This window comes from Conger conger, chromosome 14 (genome assembly GCF_963514075.1).
Source record: "Conger conger chromosome 14, fConCon1.1, whole genome shotgun sequence".
Taxonomy (NCBI): domain Eukaryota; kingdom Metazoa; phylum Chordata; class Actinopteri; order Anguilliformes; family Congridae; genus Conger; species Conger conger.
In genome coordinates this window covers 17,389,792-17,412,310 of record NC_083773.1, presented here as the reverse complement: position 1 = coordinate 17,412,310, position 22,519 = coordinate 17,389,792, and the positions used below count along the sequence as shown (strand labels likewise).

General features: G+C 42.5%; 1 protein-coding gene across 3 annotated transcripts in view; it reads right to left on the bottom strand.

Annotated features, from left to right (window-relative positions):
- The window catches only part of LOC133110502 (synaptotagmin-2-like), a 65,733-nt gene that overhangs the window by 25,465 nt on the left and 17,749 nt on the right, over positions 1–22,519 (bottom strand). For 2 of the 3 annotated variants that reach the window (XM_061220670.1, XM_061220672.1), the window contains exon 1: positions 7,858–7,990. The exons of the other annotated variant lie outside the window; for it this stretch is intronic. The gene's annotated coding sequence lies outside the window, so the exon portion shown is untranslated. Of the gene's footprint in view, positions 1–7,857; positions 7,991–22,519 lie in introns of those variants that run through there. 3 annotated transcript variants of the gene reach the window in all.

Genomic DNA, 22,519 nt, shown 5'->3' with positions numbered 1-22,519 from the left:
CACAGGGGGACACACAGTTGCCCTCCCTTCTCTCCTATGATGGGACGTCCCAAAGCCTTTTCCCCAAATGCATGATCGCATGATCGATAGGGGAGAGATGATCATGCCTGGGCTTGTATGCTGTACACGTATTCATGGTAGCAGTTTTAAGGGCTCATAAACACAATTTAAATTAAAATGAACATTATTAGCATGTATCAAATTATATGGAACTGTCCTAATTTGCAATAAAAAAAATCACATTCCAGTACTTGTTTTTTTGTATATTCCCCCCCAAACCAAACCATGTCAGTTATAGAATTAAAATTGGCTTGAAGAGAAACTAATAAACACTTGTTTTGCATATCCTCCTCATCATCACAACTTTTATCCTTGCTTTTAAACTGGCATAACAAGGGTGGGGTGTGGCACAAGCACCCGATTGATGTTTTGCTGCAGTTTACATAATAACATCCAATGTTAATTCAACTCTAACAGAGCCCAATAGGGTCCATATTTACTCTGTAACATGAGTTGATTTAACACTGAACACTTCACTGTATAGATGAGATGAACAGTCCTCTGAATGACACTCTTCTTACTGAAAGTGAAAGCTGGAGTAATTCACTGTACGTGTGCTGAGAAACCTTTAAATATGTCCTCCATTCCGCAGGGAAATCAGATTAATCACACTCTAGACAACACAGCACCGATGATGTAATACCAGCACTGTAAAACCAGAGATCAAGATTACACCCGAACATCGCTGTACTGCAGGTACAAGTCCATGGCCACATACGACAATAACTCTACTGTGAAGGGGGTCTGAATGATAACCTAGCTCGTGTAGATCTGTATGCATGGCTAACTGAAGATGCTGCTTCAGACCATTAGCATTCTCAATTAAACGACACTATTTTCAAGATGTGGAAAAATGACAGGCAGTGAGAGGATGATTATCAATCATAGGAGCGAGCTAGCCAGCTTTATCTCCTGAACTGAGTCTGTAAAGCTTCACATGTTCACCGCTCCTTCCCCACGTGTAGCAAATGAGCTAACATAACGAATAGCGTAGCCTTTTGTGGGTCCTGATATCAGTGCTAACAGCTGCACTACTAAATACCACTACGCTCTGAATAAACGAAAACACCTTATAAAACTGAATCTTGAGTGTGGCTGATTGGTTTTATTAGATTATTAAAGTACAGCATAATCATACAAGTCTATGTATAGCTAGTTTTCTACAGTTTTATTTGTATTTCGTGTATTAATGACATGCTGGCAATACAAACTGACTTTCCACTGGATGGAGGACAGAAACTCCCAAAAATGCACTGCAACATTGCACCTTAAAAAGTGTTTCAACTTCTTGTCACAGTACATGTAAATATTTTATGTATCATATTATTCCAAACACGCCTCACAGCAAGGAGGTCCTGGGTTCGAATCCCCGTCGGCCGGGGCCTCTCTGTGCGGAGTTTGCATGTTCTCCCCATGTCTGTGTGGGTTTCCTGCGGGTACTCCAGTTTCCTTCCACAGTCCTGCAGGTTAGGCTGATTGGAGAGTCTCAATTGCCCATAGGTATGAGTGTGTGAGTGAATGGTATGTGTGCCCTGCGATGGACTGGTGACCTGTCCAGGGTGTGTTCCTGCCTTTCGCCCAATGTATGCTGGGATAGGCTCCAGGCCCCCTGCGACCCTATTCAGGATAAGCGGGTTAGGATAATGAATGAATGAATGAATGAATGAATTATTCCAAACAAATGAAATCCATTTGGGCTGGAGGGTTAGAGGTGAGTTCAAAAAGTATTTCTGCTCAGGAAAATCCCAATCTCCTTTTGAAAAACTTATTTTTTTTAGTGAAGGTGTGTGGCGCTGAATATGATTCTTTAAGTTAAGCCTTTATTCCTCATGAAACCTGATTTTGAACAGAGAGATGATCTGCTCTGTGTGTTCATTAATTTTCTCCTCTTCAGTCCCACAACTCTTATCCTACCATCAGAGCATCAAGGACGTGTAGATACAGAGACGAATGTTGGATAGCAGGAACATACAGCACTCGATAGCGCACAAATTAGAAAAGAAAACTCATAAGGGAAATTACACAGTGATACACATCTTCTTACAAGTTTCTCCACTTCTTTCAAGGCCTGTACGACTGTTGTCCCATTGCTATGAGGTCACTTTGGTCTGTTGTTCAAGAGTCGTCCTACGTTTGAATATTTATAATCAAATTAACCCAAGATAGCTACTATGCACACGGACTGACTGAGGTTAAATTGCCGACACTTCATTCGTTTTTGATCTACGCGAAAGTAGGGACAGGCGATTCACCTAATTCAAATCTTACTTCTAGATATGTTTTATGTGGTAAAACATACAAAATACTTTGTCTAACCTTACTGATTTTTGATGGACCAACATGCAGTTACTGAGGAAGAGGTGCATTTGCTCCATGTAATGCTCACTTTTTGCATCAATGATAATGCAAATCTATAAATCTATGAAAATTAATCATTTCTAAAGCTACATCTGCATTTATATAGCGCATTTATCCAAAAGCGCTGTGCAATTGATGTTTCTCATTCATCCATTCACACACACACACACACACTCACACACCAACGGCAATTGGCTGCCATGCAAGACACCAACCAGTTCATCAGGAACAATTAGAGGTTAGGCGTCTTACTCTGGGATACCTAGACACACCGAACCCTCCAACTGCCAGACGACTGCTCTTGCTTCCAGAGCCAATGCCGGCCCTGATCAGTCCGTACCTCTGAGGTTCATATCTGAGGTGTACTAACCATAAGGCATATTTGTCAAAATTAAGCACGCATGCAGATTAAATTTAGGCGTGGATTCATTTTTAAATAACAGAAAGAGGAGATTTCCTACCAGACCTGGGTTCAAGTAGTATCCGTTTTGGATTCAGATACTTTTCAACATTTGACTAAGCTTGACTGGTGTATTGGAACAAATGAAATAATCCCAAAAGAGTAAACCCGCCAATCTGCTCCCCCTGGCTCAAATGCCCCAGGCAAGAACAATAGAGTACAGAAAAGTATTTAAATTAGAAACAAACACTATTTGAACCAAGGTCTGTTTCCTACCCAGAATGCTTTTTGTTTTTGGAGAGGCACACATAGTACAGCCTAATTACCGTCCCCCGTCCCCCCCCTTGTACTCCTCTCATTTCTCAAACAGGACGCCCTTGAACATGAGTTATACCCTCCTGTATGCCCAGAGACTGCTGCTGAACAGAAAATCACCTCTGTACTCGTTGCCATAGCAGACGACACAGAGACCGCTCCCCGCAGTGCCATTCTGACAATGGGAAACCGCACTGCTGGGAGGCTTGATGGCCTGTCACTCAAGAGCCCCTGAAATAACTACACTACTAAACCTCCTGGTCACATGATTACATGTGACGATGATGATGATGACATGCCATTTTTAACAAGTTACTGATGTACTCTTCCTTAATAAAACTGTTCCACAGGTCATAATGAGTGTGACTTATTTTAGCAGCCTTTCTACAGTGGGGTGTAAAAATGTGGGCATCCCTGGTTTAAATGTCTGTTACAAAGAATCTGTATGTGACCGTTTTGGATTATTCTTTGTTACTTTTTAAAAAGATGATTACTAAGGCCCGGGCCCCGGTGATTTACTCTGCTTCAGTAAATATAAGTCATTCTGCCTGGTGTTAAAAACCTGACAAGCTCAGCCTTTTGGAACAATGTGTTTTGGACTGACAAAAACAAAATTGATCAACAAAGAAGGCATTTTTGGAGAAAAAAGGGTGAAGCCCTTTATGCTTTTGGGTTGTGTGGCAGTTGGGGGCACAGGAAATATTGTGCAAGTGGAAAGAATGGATTCTACCAAATATCAATAAATTGTACAGGAAAATTGTATGAATTGTATGAAGAACCTCCAGAAAAGACAGAGGAAGATTCTGGAATGACCACCACAGTCCCCAGACTTGAATATTATTAAAAATCTGTGGAGAGATCTCAAACATGCCGTAAAGAATATTTCTGAGCTAGAGATGTTCTACCAGGAAGAATGGGGAAAAATTACAAAAGGGAGAATTTGAAGAAATTTGTCATGTTTAATGTTGTACCATTTCTACTGTATAGTGGGTTTCCAGTTGGTCTGTTTGGTTAATTCTTACTGATTATACATGGGCCTTTTGTAAACCCTTGTTGATGTTGCACTTCTATATTCCTGAGACTAATAATGATGTTCTCCACTTGAATAGAGTAACTCACTCTGAATCAGACCAGGGTCAAATAAGTAATTGCTATGGATACAAATACTTTTCTGTGCTTGATTGATCTTGCCTGGTTCCACAGGGACACGAAAGAGTACCAGAAGGCAGGGATTTGCACTTTTTGAGACCGTTTCAGAGGTTCCAATACACCAGACAAGCTCAGTAAAGCAAAGAAAATATTTGAACCCAAAACAATAATATATTAGACCCAGTTCTGCTCTGAATAAGTGTCTGGTAAGTGACTAACATTTCCACACACCTACAGATCTACTGATCACAGGTTTAAAGAGGTTTAAGGGGATGGACTTGCTCTTGAGTGGACATAAATAGCAGTTTCACAGCTCTGACCTGAAAACAACATTGTTAGTTATCGACACAGCCTGATTCAGACTGAACTGCTGTTTTGGAGAGGGGCTGTGAGCTTCTCCACATCTGATTTGCACCCATCTTATAGAGACAGGCCATAACACTCCACATCCTTATAGGAGCACACTTTTTAAACATGCTAATTCCCAGAAACCCTATTAGAGCCGATTCACTCATTCTCAAAGGGCGTGAAAAGAACAATCAACATGGAACAATCAGCCTCTTTCCAACAAATAAGGGTCAACAAGCCACAATGAAAAAGAACTGGCAGGTTCACAAGACCTCAAGTGGATGAGATGAGAGTCCCTTAACCCATGCATACACATGCATACACTGGAGTCCTGAGATGGAGCTGAAACTGAGCCCAAGAGAGGTCAGGCGACATCTCTTATGTCATTTGCAGATTTACAGAAACCCGAGAGGTCTCTGCTTCAAAACGCAATCGCGACTTTGACAATCGGGGCCTCACATAAAGCAAAAGGAGTCCTTCTGGTGAAATAAATGGAAAACAACGTGGAGTGAAGTGGTCCAGGGAAAGACGGAGAAGTGTGGGGCGGAGAGCACAAGCGAAGGAGCAGGCGGGATAGTACGCTGACTGCATTTATACCACCAGAGCACCAGCAGAACGGCAGCACAAACCAGATTAGGCCGATGGGAGATTATAATACGAACGTGGGAGCATGAAAAGTGGAGAGAGAACAAACGGGCAGGAAGGCGATGCGCTTCTTCCCCCGCGTTCGGCCTCGGCGTTCGGTCTAAGCACAGAGCTACACTGCTCAGCCAGGAATCCGCCCTGCCCTTGGATCTGTCCTCTCCACTCCGGATAGAAAACTTTTCCCCGTGGGAATCAGGTGCAGCTCGCTGCAGAGCTGAGGAAGCATCGGGAACCACGCGACCAGGGGGGGAGGGGGGGAGGGAGGCTGTGAACAGAGCGTCCTGTCACTATTTCACATGTCACATTGTGAAGAAGGTTGAAGGTATTTTTTTATGAGAAGCCTCTCTCTGCACACTCCTCAGAACATCAACGACTTCTAATCACAGACATCCATCCATCCGTCATCTTAACCCGCTTATCCTGAACAGGGTCGCAGGGGGGCTGGAGCCTATCCCAGCATACATTGGGTGAAAGGCAGGAATACACCCTGGACAAAACCCAAAATACCTTATTCTAAACACACAGACAGAGAACCCAACACAGCTTACTCCAAATATAGGGAGAAAACCCAACACAGCTTAGTCTAAACACACAGAGCGTGAACCCAAGACAGCTTACAATAAACACAGACAGCCCAACACAGCTTACTCTAAACAAAGATACAGAACCCAACACAGCTTACTCTAAACAAAGATAAAGAATCCAACACGGCTTACTCTAAACACATAGACAGAACTTCATTCATTCATTCATTCATTGTCCTAACCCGCTTATCCTGAATAGTGTCACAGGGGGGCTGGAGCCTATCCCAGCATACATTAGGCAAAAGGCAGGAATACACCCTGGACAGGTCGCCAGTCCATCGCAGGGCACACACACCATTCAAATCACTCACTCATACTTATGGGCAATTTTGACTTTCCAATCAGCCTAACCTGCATGTCTTTGGACTGTGGGAGGAAACCCACGCAAACACGGGGAGAACATGCAAACTCCACACAGAGAGCCCCCGGCCGACAGGGATTCAAACCCAGGACCTCCTTGCTGTGAGGCGGCAGTGCTACCCACTGCACCATCCCTGCCGCCATTAGACGGAACTTAACACAGATTATTTTAAACACAGAGCTTCCTCAAAAGGCTTTAAAGGTCTAATGGTAGAAGGAACACAAAGAGAGAACAGGCTTACTAATGCCAAATTAAGTAAAATATTGCTGAAACTTTTGCTTGGATCATCTTCATATAAAAAGCTGAATTCAATGCAATGAGTCATTTGCATCTTGCAGTGAAGCCTCTGTAGTTCTGTTTGTGAAATCTTCTGTGGACAGTAGTCACTGAAACATCCACGCCTCTTGGAAGAGTGTTTCTGATCAATTGTACAGACTTTTGAGGGGGTCTTCCTTGGCCTACCAGTCCCTTTGCGAATATTGAGCTCACCACTGCTCTTTTTCTTCTTAATAACAGTTTATTTTGATATTGTTTGGCCTATGTCTCTGACTGAACATCTTAATGGCTTCCTTGACTTTTATTGGCACAACTTTTGTCCTCATGTTCACAAACAGCAATAACGGACTCCAAAGGTAACCGAAAAGCACTAAAGTGACTGAACACACCTGACTATTCAGAAACACCTGTGCAGTCATTTGTCCCAAATATTATGGTTCGCTGAAATGGGAGGAGGGGGTATATCTGAAGTGCATTAGTGCTGACAGTATTCACTTTCACCTGATTTTATTTAGTACAGAGCCAAAACAAAATAAATTGTGTCACATACAGAGTATACACTCACTGAACATTTTATTATGTAGACCTGTACACCAGCTTCTTAATGCAAATATTTAATCAGCCAATCATGTGGCAGCAACTAAATGCATAAAAGCATGTTCAGCTGTTTTTTAGACCAAATGTCAGAATGGGAAGAAATGTGATCTAAGTGACTTTGACCGTGGAATAATTGTTGGTGACAGACAGGGTGGTTTCAATATCTCAGAAACACACAACAGTCTCTTGAGTTTATTTGCAGAGAACAGTGTGAAAGCATCCAGTGAGCAGTCTTTCTGTGGGCAAAAGCCCTTGTTAAAGAGAGAGGCCATGGAGAAGGGCCAGACTGTAAAAAAAAAAAAGTAACAAATAACCACATATTACAGCAGTGGTATGCAGAAGAGCATCACTGAACACGCAACGCATGAAAGCCCTTAAGTGGATAGGCTGCAGCAGCAGAAGACCAATAAGTCTTAAAAAATAAGTTGAATAAATACCTAATAAAGTGCTCACTGAGTGTGTATATAGAGAGAAAGAACAGATATAGAAGTACATGTGTCACACTTTCCTTTTGTGGGAAACCACGCTGAATAGATTTTCCTGTAACTGTAGACTATAGAATCAGCATATTTTTCCTCCTATAGTTCCACAAACACAATATATAACCCCCCCTCCCCCCATCACAATCCATCAGCTCCCATCACTACACAGCAGCACAAAGTCACATCCGGCAACTCACTTTATTCAGGCAACTAACCGCCCCTACCCAGGTGCCGAGCTGGCCATCCTGCCCCTGAGAAAGGGCTAAAATCCCCGTGCCTTACCCGTAATTTCACCGCTGTCCTGTGTTGTGATGGGGCGGCCCATCCGAAGGAGAGGAGCCGTGAGTTAAGGTTTCAGCGCTGTAGTAGCGTTCCCCCGATCGCTCGATCGCTCTCTCTCTCTCCCGCTCGCCACAGCCGAAGCAACTGCAGTACCCTTTACTGTTGTACACTGCAGCAGAAACTCGCCCGCTGCACCCTCTCTCTCTCTCTCTCTCTCTCTCTCATCACACCCCTCCCTCCCTCTTTCAATCCCCCTCTCTCCCTCGCTCATCTAAACACCACTCTCTCTCTCACACACACACATTCTTCCTCTCTCCTCAACATACACACACTCCCCCCCTTTTTAATTTCCCTCCCTTTCTTCCTCTCTGTTGTCCCTGTTTCTCTCCCCCTCTTTCTTCCTCCCTCTCTCTCTTGCGCTGCCTGCTGATTTCAGATGCCGGTCACACTCTACAGCATGCAGCACTCCCAGGTCTAATCATCCGAAAGGATCAATACGTGAGGCTGCCCCTCCACGCTGAGCTCAGCGCACCTCTGTTCACACACAGGAGGGGGGAGAGGAGAGAGAGAGACAGAGAGAGAGAGGCCATTTCGAAGCAGGAAGTCACTTTTTCTGATTTATTCTCCAAATTTGAAGATGGGCGCACAGCGTTACATAAGTCCACCCCACTTCACTCCCTCCTGGTCTATTCTAGGCTTAGAAAGCGCCATACATAGATTTAATCACCATTTCATATTGCTACCATGATACAATATTGTTTTGATGTTAATTGGTGTACTGGTATTGCTATAATCTTTTTAATTTGTTATAGTGCAGTCCAGATCCAATGCTAAATACCAGTGTTCACTGCAACACGGGTACTTCTGGGAACTGATAAAGCAATTATTCAGATGTTTTTACATGATAAATATCAGCAATATTCCATGTCAGTGCATGACAAGCTACGAACAAATGCACCACTCCATACACAAAAGAGTTTGGTACAAAAACCTATGTTTACAGTTTACAGTAACAGAAAGCTTACCCCGCAAAAAAAAAAAATATCTAGGTTTTTAAACAGTAGGTTGCTGGAAAACTGGTCATAACTGGATTTTACACTAGGGTAACTTAAAATGTAAAAGGGCTGGATACACTTAGGGGCTCACAGGTACTCAGGTATTGAGGTAAAGCACTGATTTTCAGGACAGCAAGGTTTCCCATATGCTGGAACTGACAGGGGATGGGCTTACAGATGTGACTGAGTGTCCTAAAACGGATCGTTTCCACCTTTTCGACTGGCGTTGAAATGGAAAAATAAAAAGCCCAGAATAAAACAACTGAAAAAAAGATACTTGTTTGAATGTGCTGTGTTTGTCCATTGACTGAGACCTCAGGCTCCGGTACAGTGCTAAAATGCACACCGACTGTCCCATTAATACACAGCACACAGACATAAGCAGAGTTGTGTGACTTAAGGACAGAGAGACAAGCTTCGATGAACCCCGTCCGTTCCTCAACCTCACCACCCCGACGCACTACTAACCTCCCAGTCTCGAGAGCACTGTCACCAGCAGGGGGTTGTGGGTAATTGGTATCAGCACGGTGTTGCAGATGGAACAAGGTGGCATAGAGGGATATCACCAGCGTATTACTGTGTATTAACCTGGATGTGCATGACTGCCAGTGTTAGGAAACAGCCTCTCTCACAATATGTGAGCGGATCTGTCTATGAATCTAATGCTACGGTTTGGGAGACCTGACCCAGGCTTCCAGTGTAAACATTTACCATGCAGCAGGTTTTGCAGGTCCCTTTTCCGGCTTACCAGTAGTGATCATCTGCATCAATCTCATTTGTGGGGTGATTTGAGTACTTAAATGCATCTCAAACCGAACCCCCTTCCATACAAAAAAGCATTATCACAAGATCCCTTTGATACCCACACACCTACATATGTGAAATAGCAAGCAGATGCTCTGTTCACCCGACTCTCTTATCTCCTCATGCACATAGCCCCCCCCCCCCTTCACTCTGTCTCTGGATTTCCCCGATCCTGAGTCAGATTAGATGGGAAAATATTACAGAGTATCGGGGGTGGGGGGGGTTTAGTCATGAGCTTGCTTCTTTCGGAGCGGTGAGAACATGCATGAGACAGCCCTGTTACTCAGCACACGGTACCATCTATAAGCAGAGAGAGAGGGAGAGTGAGAGAGAAAGGGAGAGAGAGAGAGAGAGAAAGAGAGAGAGTGCTGAAATCAAGAGAGTTCGCTCAGCACTAAATCATTCATAAGGACAGTAGTAGGGATGGGAGTGGCTGTCTGCAACATTTTCAGGTCCAGGCATACGCTAGCGCTTTAGCCACATAGCACATAACTACTTTAGCCACAGCTCAAGGTACGGGGGTATGCTAGCGCTTTAGCCACATAGCACATACCCACTTTAGCCACAGCTCAAGGTGGTCATATGAAGAGGAAGCACTGGTAGCCATAGTAACGGCAGTACACATGAAGAGTATTCAGGCAGACAGTGGAACATAAAAGTGATGTATAACTAAAATACATGCTGACTTTTCAGGCCAATTACTTGAAGAGTTAATCTCTCACTGTTGATATTGTGAAGCAAAAGAGTGAGTTTTATTTGATTCACATGAAATGATCGCCTCACTCAAAGCCAGCCTCCCACTTCAGCTGCATGGGTGACAACACCTGAACATTACTTTTATCTGCCCAGAATGAATCAATCATGAATCAATCGTTCAAACAGAATCTTTTCTCTTGACTTACAAGGACTGTTCGTAAGATTACAGCATGCAAAAAACCCTGTGTAAGAGTGTTATACAAAATTCCTGAATATTGTTACATTAAAATGTTTCATTGATTTTGAGGTATACCCATACCCAAAGTCTAAAATCATTCAGCCTGAATCGCTAATTCAGTGATAGAAGGTACAAGACTGGGACCCAGAAGGTTGGTGGTTCAACCCTTGGTGTAGCTACAATAAGATCTGCACAGCCATTTGGCCCTTGAGCAAGGCCCTTAACCTCGCAATGCTCCAGGGGGAAGTTACAAGTTGCTTTGGATAAAAAGCATCAGCTTAATAATGAATTATAATTCAAATGAATGCTACCATTTGACATATTGTGCCACAAACTCTTCTTAATCTGCAATGCATGGATCGGGTGACACGTCTGAGTTGCACTGCTGCCTACATGTGACTCACGGCCAGAATTTCAGCCAAACTTCAAAGCATAGTTAGTGCTTTACCTTCCCTTTCCCTTCTGCAAGAGGAAATTGATTAAAATAAATACATTTTTGATTAACATTATTCCTTGCATTGATTAAATATAGTGGGAAAAAACAACTTGTTGCCTAATTTCAGTTGCCTTTTGCTTAATTCTCCCTCTGCTGAAAATGTGGATTGTGGAAAAAACCGATTGAATTTAACTTTGAACTCTGGAGCACCCTGGGCTTCAAAGGGAGAGGTGGAGCGGCTGTATCGCTGGACCGGAATGGTAATCAGGATCAGGAACGCTCGCACTGGGAGAGACATTCAACAAGCCTGATTCATCTTTAAAAACACTCATACAATACGATCGGAGCACATCCCTCTCCCTCCATTTAAACCCAAGTTTGAACTGAGAATCAATGTTAACATTAAACTGTATATGCCCTGCATAGGTGATGCTCCATAAAACATAGTTAGTGGTAATTTCTCAGAAATGCTCCACCAAAAATATAGTTTTCTAAATCTCAGGTCAACGACAAAGTATATATAACAGCGATAACACAGATTCACTATGGCTATTCATTATTTTTGTACAGTTTATGGTTGCTCAAATCGAGCTGATCGGGAGAGAGACAAGTTGTTTTTTCATTTCTCAAAGATTATTACCCACCAGGGATAAGAAAATACAATGTTGTCAACAGAAAGAAGAGCAAGGTGGATTTGCAATATAAGTAGGCAAGATCTTACACCAAAAATAATGTAATATATATGAGTGTGTTTTGAGATGAAAAATCCCAAGGACCAGTTTTACCAAGTGTAAAGTCCAAACAAGAGAGCTACGAGGTACTTTACAACAAACAAAAAATAAATAAATTGTGACACCATGATTAGGGGAGATCGGGGTCCATTGTGTATTTCACCCGATTGCTACGAGAACGCTTGCATGTCATCCAGTCATACTGGACCCCGTCTCGGCTGACCTGCGCATCTCCATCAGCTCTCAAAATCAATGAAAATAGGAAATGCTACAACTCAATGTGATTTTTCTATCTGGTATGTACACTCAGTAAATTGTTTTAGTTTATATACCTATTTTTGGTTTATTAAATGTGTATGTCAAGCATATGAAACATGTTTAACGATGTACACAACTTATGTGTAACAATCTACCCTACCTACTCGGCCATGATTTGCAAAGTCATGCCAGCTTGACACAACAACTTTCTCAGTCAATAAGAATATCCACTAATAGCCCACATATTGTGCTTTTAAATCATATACGAAAAATAACCGAGATGTAAAAAAAGTTACCTTCTCAAATATGTTTGTTGAATGGAGCACACAGTTGACACTGGTCTGTTGTAATCTGAGGTGAAGGAGGGTGTGCAATGTGATTTACAGCAGGCTAGCTTGTTTCCCCATATCCCCTACTTATATATCCTAACTGGTTATAACTCTTTTAGACGTAAAGTCATTACTAAGACGAGTGGATAATCAACAAAAATGTTTTATCTCCTCGTGGTTACCGTCTTCCACTTGGCATCATAGCTAGTTTGCTAGATATCATAGCCAGGCTACGCTACTGAAATATCATATCCATAAATTAAACCTCTACTTGATTACCAAGATGCAAAATGTCATGGTGTTACTGAAAAATGATGCTGTGTGCACAAAATATGTCTTACCTTGAGTGACTGTGTGATTACACCTGCTGAGTGTTGGCGCAGGCTATAGGACTGTTAGCTAGTTATGATGTTAGCTTATTTCCATTGTGTCACCACTTTTATGTTAGTAATGCAAAACTCAAGAGTACTAGTAGGATTTAAAGTTATAGCTAACTAGGCTACGTTTGAACTTAAGTACAGCTGGTGCAACCCAGTCCTACAGAGGGCACGCAGATGGTTGCTGCGGCAGTGAAGTTACCCCCTTGGACATGGATGCCATGTCATCTAAGTCTAGTTTAACCCTTGTGTTTTACCACAAAAAGGAATGGGTAGCTATGGGTTGCTATGGTCGCTTGTCCTCCAACTCGTCATTGTCAAGGAAATTGTCACATGATAAGAACGATAAATATAGTTTCGGTAAAGCTCCAGGCTAACCCTTAATATAGTATGAGCTGAAGTGGTGCAGTGCTAATGCTTCCTTCTAACTAGCTATGCTACAGGCATGCTGAATTAGCATACAGAGACCCCACCTAAAGATGCACAATTCAAGAGGACAAAAACACCTGCAAAATCCTCTGCATTTCCTCTTCTTTTTTTTTTTTGGAGGATGAAATTCTATATCCCTTCATAAAAAAATTCATTAAAATATGTTGTACAGAATAGATAAGTATTAGCTAGACATTAGCATCAATGAAATAATAAAAACCTCTGTCAATATCACAGGCAAGGTAAGCCATGAAGCCTTTATCCTTTATCATGGACTCTGCCCTCTTAGTGAATGGATCCTACAACTCACAACAGACACAACACTGATGTACAGTAAAGCTATAGCAATTATGTTGTGTACACAGTACCTTCAAACAAATATTACACACCTACACAGGTACGACATCTGCATGATTCTAACCATAACAAACAAAAACATGTGCAAACATGACTCACTGCATCCCCATGATAATGCAGCCTCTTACCATTCACTGTGGAACAACAGAGGGAAAACAGCCAAGCCTGCGAGTTGACGCAATGTAAATAATATTATTACATAAGCTGGAGGACAGAAGATATTACTCACAACCCAATGTGTGGGTCAAACCAGCTCACGGCAAAAGCTGTGAACATAAAAAGAAGTCAGTAGAGACGTGACTGAGTAGCACAGTAAACTCAAAAATGAAAGTGAACATCTAGGGAGGCCATTTCATACCCTGTTTCTCCATCTACATGTAGATTATGTTTATTTTATCATTTAATTGACAAAAAAAATGTTCCCTCTCTCTCCACCTGAGCTGGTGGGTGGGTGCTACACGTTGGAGGTGGATGAGGAGAGTTTCCCCCTACTCACTGTAAGTTTTAGTATGAGAAAAGCACTGTATAAATGCAATTATTACTGTAGTTGTTGTTGTTGTGCCATTATCATGTACAATCACACTGTCATTTCATACTAAGTGCAAGATATTGTGTAGTAAAATGGTTAGAGAATGGGTTTGCATCTCTGCACTTGTAGGTTAGACTTCCAGGTGGGGTGTTGCCATGGCACCCATGCCATACTTACCCAGAATTACTGCAGCAAATATCAGTCTGCATAAATGGATTTTATGTAAAAACATGTTAGGTGTGCAAGTTGCTCCGGATAAGATGTACAGCATTGTAAATACAGATTATTACATTATTGCTTCATACTAACTTGGGAATGTCTTATGAATTGCTTTAATCATAAACTGACCTCCATAAATCTAACAGAAATCTCTCCTGCTTATCTCTCTTTTCAACTCTGCACTTACAGTAATACAACAGCAAGCTAAATCATAGAGAGAGCAACCCCCAGCTGTTCCACTACAGTAAAGTTTACCCTGGCTGAATCACCACAACACAACAAAGAAAATCAATGCAACGCCCCAGGTCATTAAATGACGTAACAATGTAGTTATATTATATGACATAGCCATTACATTGACGGTACACAGTACCTACAGTATCTTTGACTGCCCTTGTGGGTTTTTCTTTACCTCTCGTGCACTGTCCCTTTAAAGGTACAATAGGTAATTTCGGACGTCTAACAATCAAGAGAAGAATTACAGCAACAAACACCCTCAAACCACATCGCTGTTTGTCCCACCCCTTCTCTGTGGACGAACTGACGTTGAACTCCCCTCCTTTCCCCCCATGACATTGGCTGTGGCAATTAGAACCAATTTTCAACCAATGAGCTTGAATTGTTTTGTTTTGGTACAGAGTGTCGGGCAGTCAACTGTATAAATTTTTGCCAGTCTCCGACGGGATGCGGCTACCCTCGCCCTGGCAAGAAAAGCCCAGAAGCACGACTGGCACATCCTACACAAAGCCACAACAACACCGGCACCACCATGCAGGCTTAAGTCTCGCCATCCCTACAACAAGGCAGCACAAGAGATGCTACAGTCTATCCCTGAGGACTTGTCCAGAGACGCCTGGCTGGCAGCATCCTGGAAACAGACGTGGGAGATGGCTGGGCCCTCCTGCATTCAACGATACATCCGGGACCCAGGAGGCGGTGTAAAAGGAGAAGACATGCCACGCCATCTATGGACCTCACTGAACCGTCTGCGCTCTGGCGTCGGACGCTTCAAGTCATCTCTGAAGAAGTGGGGCCTATCGGACAGTGCGGCATGTGAGTGTGGCGAGCCTGAACAGACTGCCGAGCACATAATCACCGGCTGCCCCCTATACAGCTGGCCTTTTCGACTTAGGACCGGAGACGAGGGCGTGGCTGCATGACACTGAGTTGGCCATCTGACGATATACGAAAGAACTGTATAATTTGAAACCTGAATGTAAAGATGATAAACACAGGCAGAGGGTGTGTCTTGGCCTACATGTCAGTGAGCCTTTTTCAATGATAGGAATGGATTTACAATGGTCTTGTAACAATGTTTTAACACAAAAATCTAACCTATTGTACCTTTAATGCATTGTCTGATATACAGTAGTTCTCTTTCTAAAAGCCGAGTGCTATCAAATGAAGAAAATTTATAAATATCAGTGCTTATTCCAGTGCCTATAGAGTGAGCATGCATAAAGACCAACCTTTATTGATTCATAAACACTATTTAATTAATTATCTCTCTCAGAAATAAGTAATAAACAGTGTAGATACATTTTTGTTCTTTAATGAACATATTTTCCAAATGTACCTTGAATTGTACCTTTTCTATAGGGTAGAAATAAGTTGACAAGAAAGAAAATATACAAAATTTACAATCATTCCTGAGTGTTGTGTTGCAAACATCCATCCAAATCTATTGAGTTAAAGATATGAGAGAACATGAATTTGAAAATGGACAAAAAAGAAGACGGACATGATGTCAGGCCTGGAATTTCTGTCCTGAAGGTCAACGACTGGACAGTGACAAAGATACTGATTGTTCATTTGTAGACACATAATCAGAGTATTAAGTCACTCGTTCTGTCTATTGCGCTCTCTTGTTCTCTTACTTCCTCTCTCATGCAGGAACTTGAGCTATGATTTTTTTCAGCAGGGAACGGTGCCTGTTTTGCATCAAAAGAGCAATTCATTAAAACATATTTTGTATGTTGTTCACATTTGAAATGAATGTAATCCACTGTATTGTAATGACATGCAATGGAAGATGTATCATGCCTACCACACAGTGTATTCAGTGTTTTATTCCGAAAACAGCTTAACCACTGAAACCCCTTTTCCTCCTCTAGCTTTTGGACATGGAAGATTTACAATGAGATCAAATCTGCAATGACGCAAGCTTTTAATTCCTCCAATCAGAAAATCTTTAGGATGTAATTTAATTAAGATGAAAAGGCTTCCGTTGTGGCTGGGGAGTCCCTGGCCAGTGAGTAGAAAAAGGTAGGATGATAATCTTACGCCACAATAATATAACATTACACATTACTATCACTTAGAAAAAGCTCTTATCTAAAGCAACAGAAGTGGACTACATCAGTGTTAGCCTTGTTTAGTCAAGAGACAGAACGCTGCAAAAAAATGATTTACTTCGATAACTGAAAGTGCCACGTATAGCATCATGGGAACTGTAGTCCTAACCACAAAAAGCCTCAGGAATACAAAAGTGTGATATGACCAAGAAAGCAAAGAAGGCCCAAGTGTAAAGTTAGGCAAGCACACCAATAATACTTGCACAGTATTGCTTGGTATCAGCTATCAACGGCATCAATATATACACTCAGTGAGCGCTTTATTGGGTATTTATTAGACATATTTTTAGAATTATTGGTCTTTTGCTGCTGTGGCCTATCCACTTAAGAGGTTTCACAGTGTGTTCAGAGATGGTCTTCTGCATACCACTGTAGTAATGTGTAATTATTTGAGTTACTGTTACCTTCCTGTCAGCTTTGACCTGTCTGGCCCTTCCCCTCTGAACTCTCTAATTAACAAGGCGTTTCTGCCCGCAGAACTGCTGCTTTTTTGTTTTTTGCACTAGTCTCTGCAAACTCTAGACTGCTGTGTGTGAAAAACCCAGGAGATCAGCAGTTTCGGAGATATTCAAACCACCCCGTCTGGCACCGACAATCATTCCACAGTGAAAGTCACTTGGATCAAATTTCTTCCCCATTCTGACAGCTGAACCTCCAGCACATGCCAGCATGCTTTTATGCATTTAGTTGCTGTCATATGATTGGCTGACTAAATATTTGGATTAACAAGCTGGTGTACTGGTCTACCTGATAAAGTTCTCAGTGAGTGTACGTACTACTACTACTACTACTACTACTAATAATAATAATAATAATAATAATAATAATAATAATAATAATAATGATGATGATGTGGTGGCACGGATGGTGCAAGTATTATTACACATTATATACAACTGTAATGTAATGTCTCTGATCTCACACCTTAAAGAATTAAGATGGACTGGAACTAGTCTTGCTATTGTACAGGCAGGGCGACATACAAACATCCTAAAATCTAAAACCCACTGCTTCCTTTTCTGTAAAGAAATCTGATAGATGGGAATTCCTCATGCAAGTTACTATGGCTTTTAACAACCAGGTTTCCCATACAAAATTAATCAGAATCATCCCTAAAAGCAGGAGGTGGCTAACCTACAAAATAGAAAAAGGAGGCAGGAGGAGCGGAGATGAAGAGGAGGCTGGATGAAGAGCAGACAGTGGAAGTAAAAGCTCCAGAAAAAAGCTGGTCCACTCCACAGGCTTGGAGAGTAATTCTGACAGAGCGGCTGCACCAGCTTCTGAATTATTGATTCCCTCTGGAGTCCCAGTGCATGGTGGGATTGTGTGCTCCCCCACCGCACGCGGCAGTGTTGCTCGGACAGAAGGAACGTGCAGCACGCTCCGATATGTCTTCCCCGCATGGCTGACCCTGCACTCCCTAGCCACGAGCAAAGACACATGGAGTTAATTAGAAACTGAGGAGGAGAGCTTGCAGTGAAGTGTGTGTGTGTGTCAGTGTGTGTTCCCTGTGTAAGCACGCAGCTCGGGGTACCATGTGTGTGTGCACTGATCAGGGTCCTGTGTGTGACTTTGTTTGTGTGTGCATGTGCTTGTGTGGGTATGTATGTGTATGTGTGCATTTGTATGTGTGGGTGTGTGTGTGTGTGTGTGTGTGCTGCTCAGGGTACTGTATCAACTTTGCGTGTCCCAGTCATGTACCTTAACCACTACGCTACAGGCCACTTATAAAGACACAGAGACAGAGAGGACATAGAGACGGAGAGAGGACACAGAGACAGAGAGAGGACACAGAGACAGAGAGAGGACACAGAGACGGAGAGAGGACACACAGACAGAGAGAGGGAGACACACAGACAGAGAGAGGACACAGAGACAGAGAGAGGGGAGACACAGGGGAGACACAGAGACAGAGAGAGGACACAGAGACAGAGAGAGGGAGACACAGAGACAGAGAGAGGGGAGAGTGTAGTGCTGCAGCTCTACTGCATTGCAGGGCTTTACCGGAGAGATATGCGGGGAGAGAGAACTGAGCGTGCTCAGACTGCAGCCAGCACACGTACATACACACACGCGCACACGCAGACCACTAAGCATGCTCAGACTACACGGCCAGGACCCACACACACACACACACACACACACACACTTCTCATATCCCCATGCATCTCTGCTGATTATTCTGTAAAGGCTGTTCCCTGTGGGACAGAGTAAGCTGTATGGAAACAGCTGTGTGTGCTGTGTTCAGAGGGGGGACACACTCAGACAGCCGACGCTACATTTCTGCACACTTTAGCAGGACAGTGAATGGGAAACCTCAGATAGCCAGAGCTACATTTCTGCACACTTTAGCAGGACAGTGAATGGGAAAACTCAGATAGCCAATGCTATATTTATGCGTTTCTGAACACGCGTTTCTCTACACAGACTAATTTATCCTAGTCCAAATCAAGGGTACTCAAGAATGGTCCTCTTGGCTGCATGGTTTCTTGGTTATTTTCTTTATTGTCAAGCAGTACACACTCAAGAAAGCAATTGTGAAGATTATTTGATAAGCTATTTAGGTACTTAAACTAATTTATGTCATCATAAAGATCTGAGTAACAAAAAAGGTAGGACACATTTCAGCCTCCGAAAGACAAGGGCAGAAGGGGAGAGGTGAGTAACCTTAATAATACACAGCCTTTACATCTATAAATACTCTTCAATGAAGAACAGAATAAAGGCAACAGCAGGAGTTAGAGAACATTGTAGAAGGACCATAAAACAATGTCTCCTCGGAATCTGCAAAAATGTTCAGTGACAGTTATCTCACTTTGTGTGTGTGTGTGGGAGTGTGCTTATGTGTGTACGCACGTGTGTGGGGGGGGGGGGCAGATTTAGCACTGTCATATAACCGTGAGCTGTTTTTCTGACTGATAACCGTTAGACCCACGGCCATAACCTGAGACCATCAGGCTTATTGCTTTAATGTACTAATGCCATTCCATCAATGACACAGACAGCTTGTGTGACACAGTGTGCATCTATAACATTACATTACATTACATTATTGGCATTTGGCAGACGCTCTTATCCAGAGCGACGTACAACAAAGTGCATACCCATAACCAGGGATAAGTTCGCTGAAAGACCCTAGAGGTATAACAGTGAATAGCGTGGGTGGGGAACTATCTGAAGATGGGAGGAGCGTTGGGGGGGGGGGGGGGGGGCTAGCGGGGGCGGACAGTTCCGCTCTGTGGCAGACGGCTGACCATAGACCATCTGTCATAGTCAGCAGAATGAATCTTCTGCACACATAACACCCGTCACTGCGGTGAGGCCACTGAGAGCAGCCAGAACACAGAGGCACACACTCATTCCCCTTACAATGTTGGCCAGCCTCGTATATAATTCAAGTGATCCTTCCCTTTCTCACACTCTACACTCTGGCAGAACAGGGGCGTCATTTCAGGGGGAAAAAAACCTTTGGGATAGGCAGAAAATGATGTAATTGATTCACGGGAGCAGAGCAGTACAATCCCCCACTGTAGCTTACCTATACTATACCAGGCCAATTAGCTAGAGCTGTAAAGGTCATTAGGAGCTTGCATCCAAGCTCTTGCTATTGTAGCTGATTATAACTATGTCAAAACTGCCACATAACTAATATTAAAACTGCCCCATCACAGCAATTATCATCCAAATCAAACATGCATTTTTTTATGCTTACAGGATGTGACCAATTGATTCCTATGTGAATCCCAACAGGTGCACCTGGAGCAATTGTTCAAGAATGCCCACTGAAGTGTTTTGCAAATAATAGATCAAAGATAATTGGTATTCTTTGACTGAAATCCAGAACTATGTCAGATCTGGAGCCAAATCTAGCTTTGAGTGGTTTGGTTTTTTTCTAAGAGTGAATGTTGCGCTTAACAGATTTCATATTTTTCCAGCTTAACTGGGAAATGCAATTTTTAATGAAACTTGGGAAAAAAATAAAGGGGCCCTTTTTTAATCCTTTATTTAACCAGGTTAACCAGAGGTCCATTGATAATATGTTCCCTTTTTACAAGGACGCCCAGGGAGAAATGCCAGAGAGAACAGAGAGGGAGAGAGATAGAGAGAGAGAGAGAGAGAGAGAGAGAGAGAGAGACAGAGAGAGAGAGAGGGAGAGAGATAGAAAGAGAGGGAGAGAGAGAAAGAGAGAGAGAGAGAGAGAGGGAGAGAGAGAAAGAGAGAGAGAGAGAGAGAGAGAGAGAGAGGGAGAGAGAGAAAGAGAGAGAGAGAGAGAGAGAGAGAGAGAAAGAGACAGCAGGGCTAAAGCAGTTTTTTTTTGTTAAAAGCCTTGTTCAAGTTCTTTCTTTTTTTTTTTGTTCAACTTCATCTCTCTCGATGCTAGTCAGTATCTCTACTGTATGTGCCCACCAGGAGCTAGAGCCAGCAACCTACCACTAGGTTACCCTACCAGCCTTAAAATGCAAAGCTTTCATATTATTTTAAGTAGTTTAATTAAGAAAGCGTTCAAAGGTTCTACCAATTTTTAAAGGCATTATACCCAATATTTGACCTCTAGACAACTAGCAATCATAAAGGAAAGAGTGACTTTACCGGTTTGTGCGTGGTCAAAGATTCAACCAGAGGCTTGCCAGAAGGTTGTGGATGGCTACCAAAAGCACCTAACTGAGGTGAAAATGGCCAAGGGACATTTAACCAAATATTAGCATTGCTGTATGTATACTTTTGACCCAGCAGATTCGGTCACATTTTCAGAATACCCATAATAAATACATAAAAGAACCAAAATTCATGAATGTTTTTTTGTGACAAAGAAGTAAGTGCTCCAATCATTTCATCACACCACAACTGTATATACTGCATATATAGTACTGTGCAAAAGTCTTAGATGCCTGTAAAATTCAGTACAGCTAAGATGCTTTCAGAAATAATGTATTATAAAGAGCAGTAAATTGTTAAAAACAAAACCAAATCAATATCTGGTGTGACCACCCTTCGCCTTTAAGACTTCATCAATTCTCTTAGGTACACTGTCCTCCAGTTTTATAAGAAAACCAGCTGGTGTGTTGTATAAAACATATTGTAGAACTTTTGCAGACAGGCAAAGAAAAAAAAAGACAATCTAATACAATCTTGCTTTGTGTTAAAGGTCAGGTTTGTAGCTACATGGTTCTGTAAGAGACTAACCTGTGAACAGATTAAGCTCAAACCATCAGGCCTGAAGACACAATGACAAGACGACGCCAGTACTTATCACACATTTAAAATGGCAGGTGAGGCCAATGGATAGTTGTGTCTTAAAAAAAAAAAACAACACACATTTCCATTAGTGAATAAGGGGGCAGGTTAGTCCATATGGGACCAACAAATATTCAGGCTTATTTTGAACCATCAGCTCTGAAAGCATACATCTTTCATTTATTGTTCCAGCAAAATATTCCACTAGGACCATAGACTGCTCTCAAAAGAAACAAAAAGGTTTATGAGGCTCAAGAATATCTATCAGTGGCCAAACCCATCAATTTAGGAGGTGATAAAGTGAAGGTGAGACGCTTCTTTGAGCCTTTGATGCTCTATCTGTGGATTGATCGTTCTGCTTGAGAATGCTTTAAGCGAAGTCGCGGTCCTGCTATTCTGCCTAATCCATTAGCAAAAGGTGGATAAGAGGACGCCATGTCATCACTAAGGGACACTAAACACTTCAGTGATAATCTCATTGGTCCTCATCTGGCTGCTGCTGGTAAAAGGCAGTCAGGAGAAGAAAAGGCAGTGTCCTGTTCTGAACCGAAATGGGCTCCAACACCCCCACACCCCTCCCAACCCCCACTATTTCAGGTCATAAAACCCCCTCAC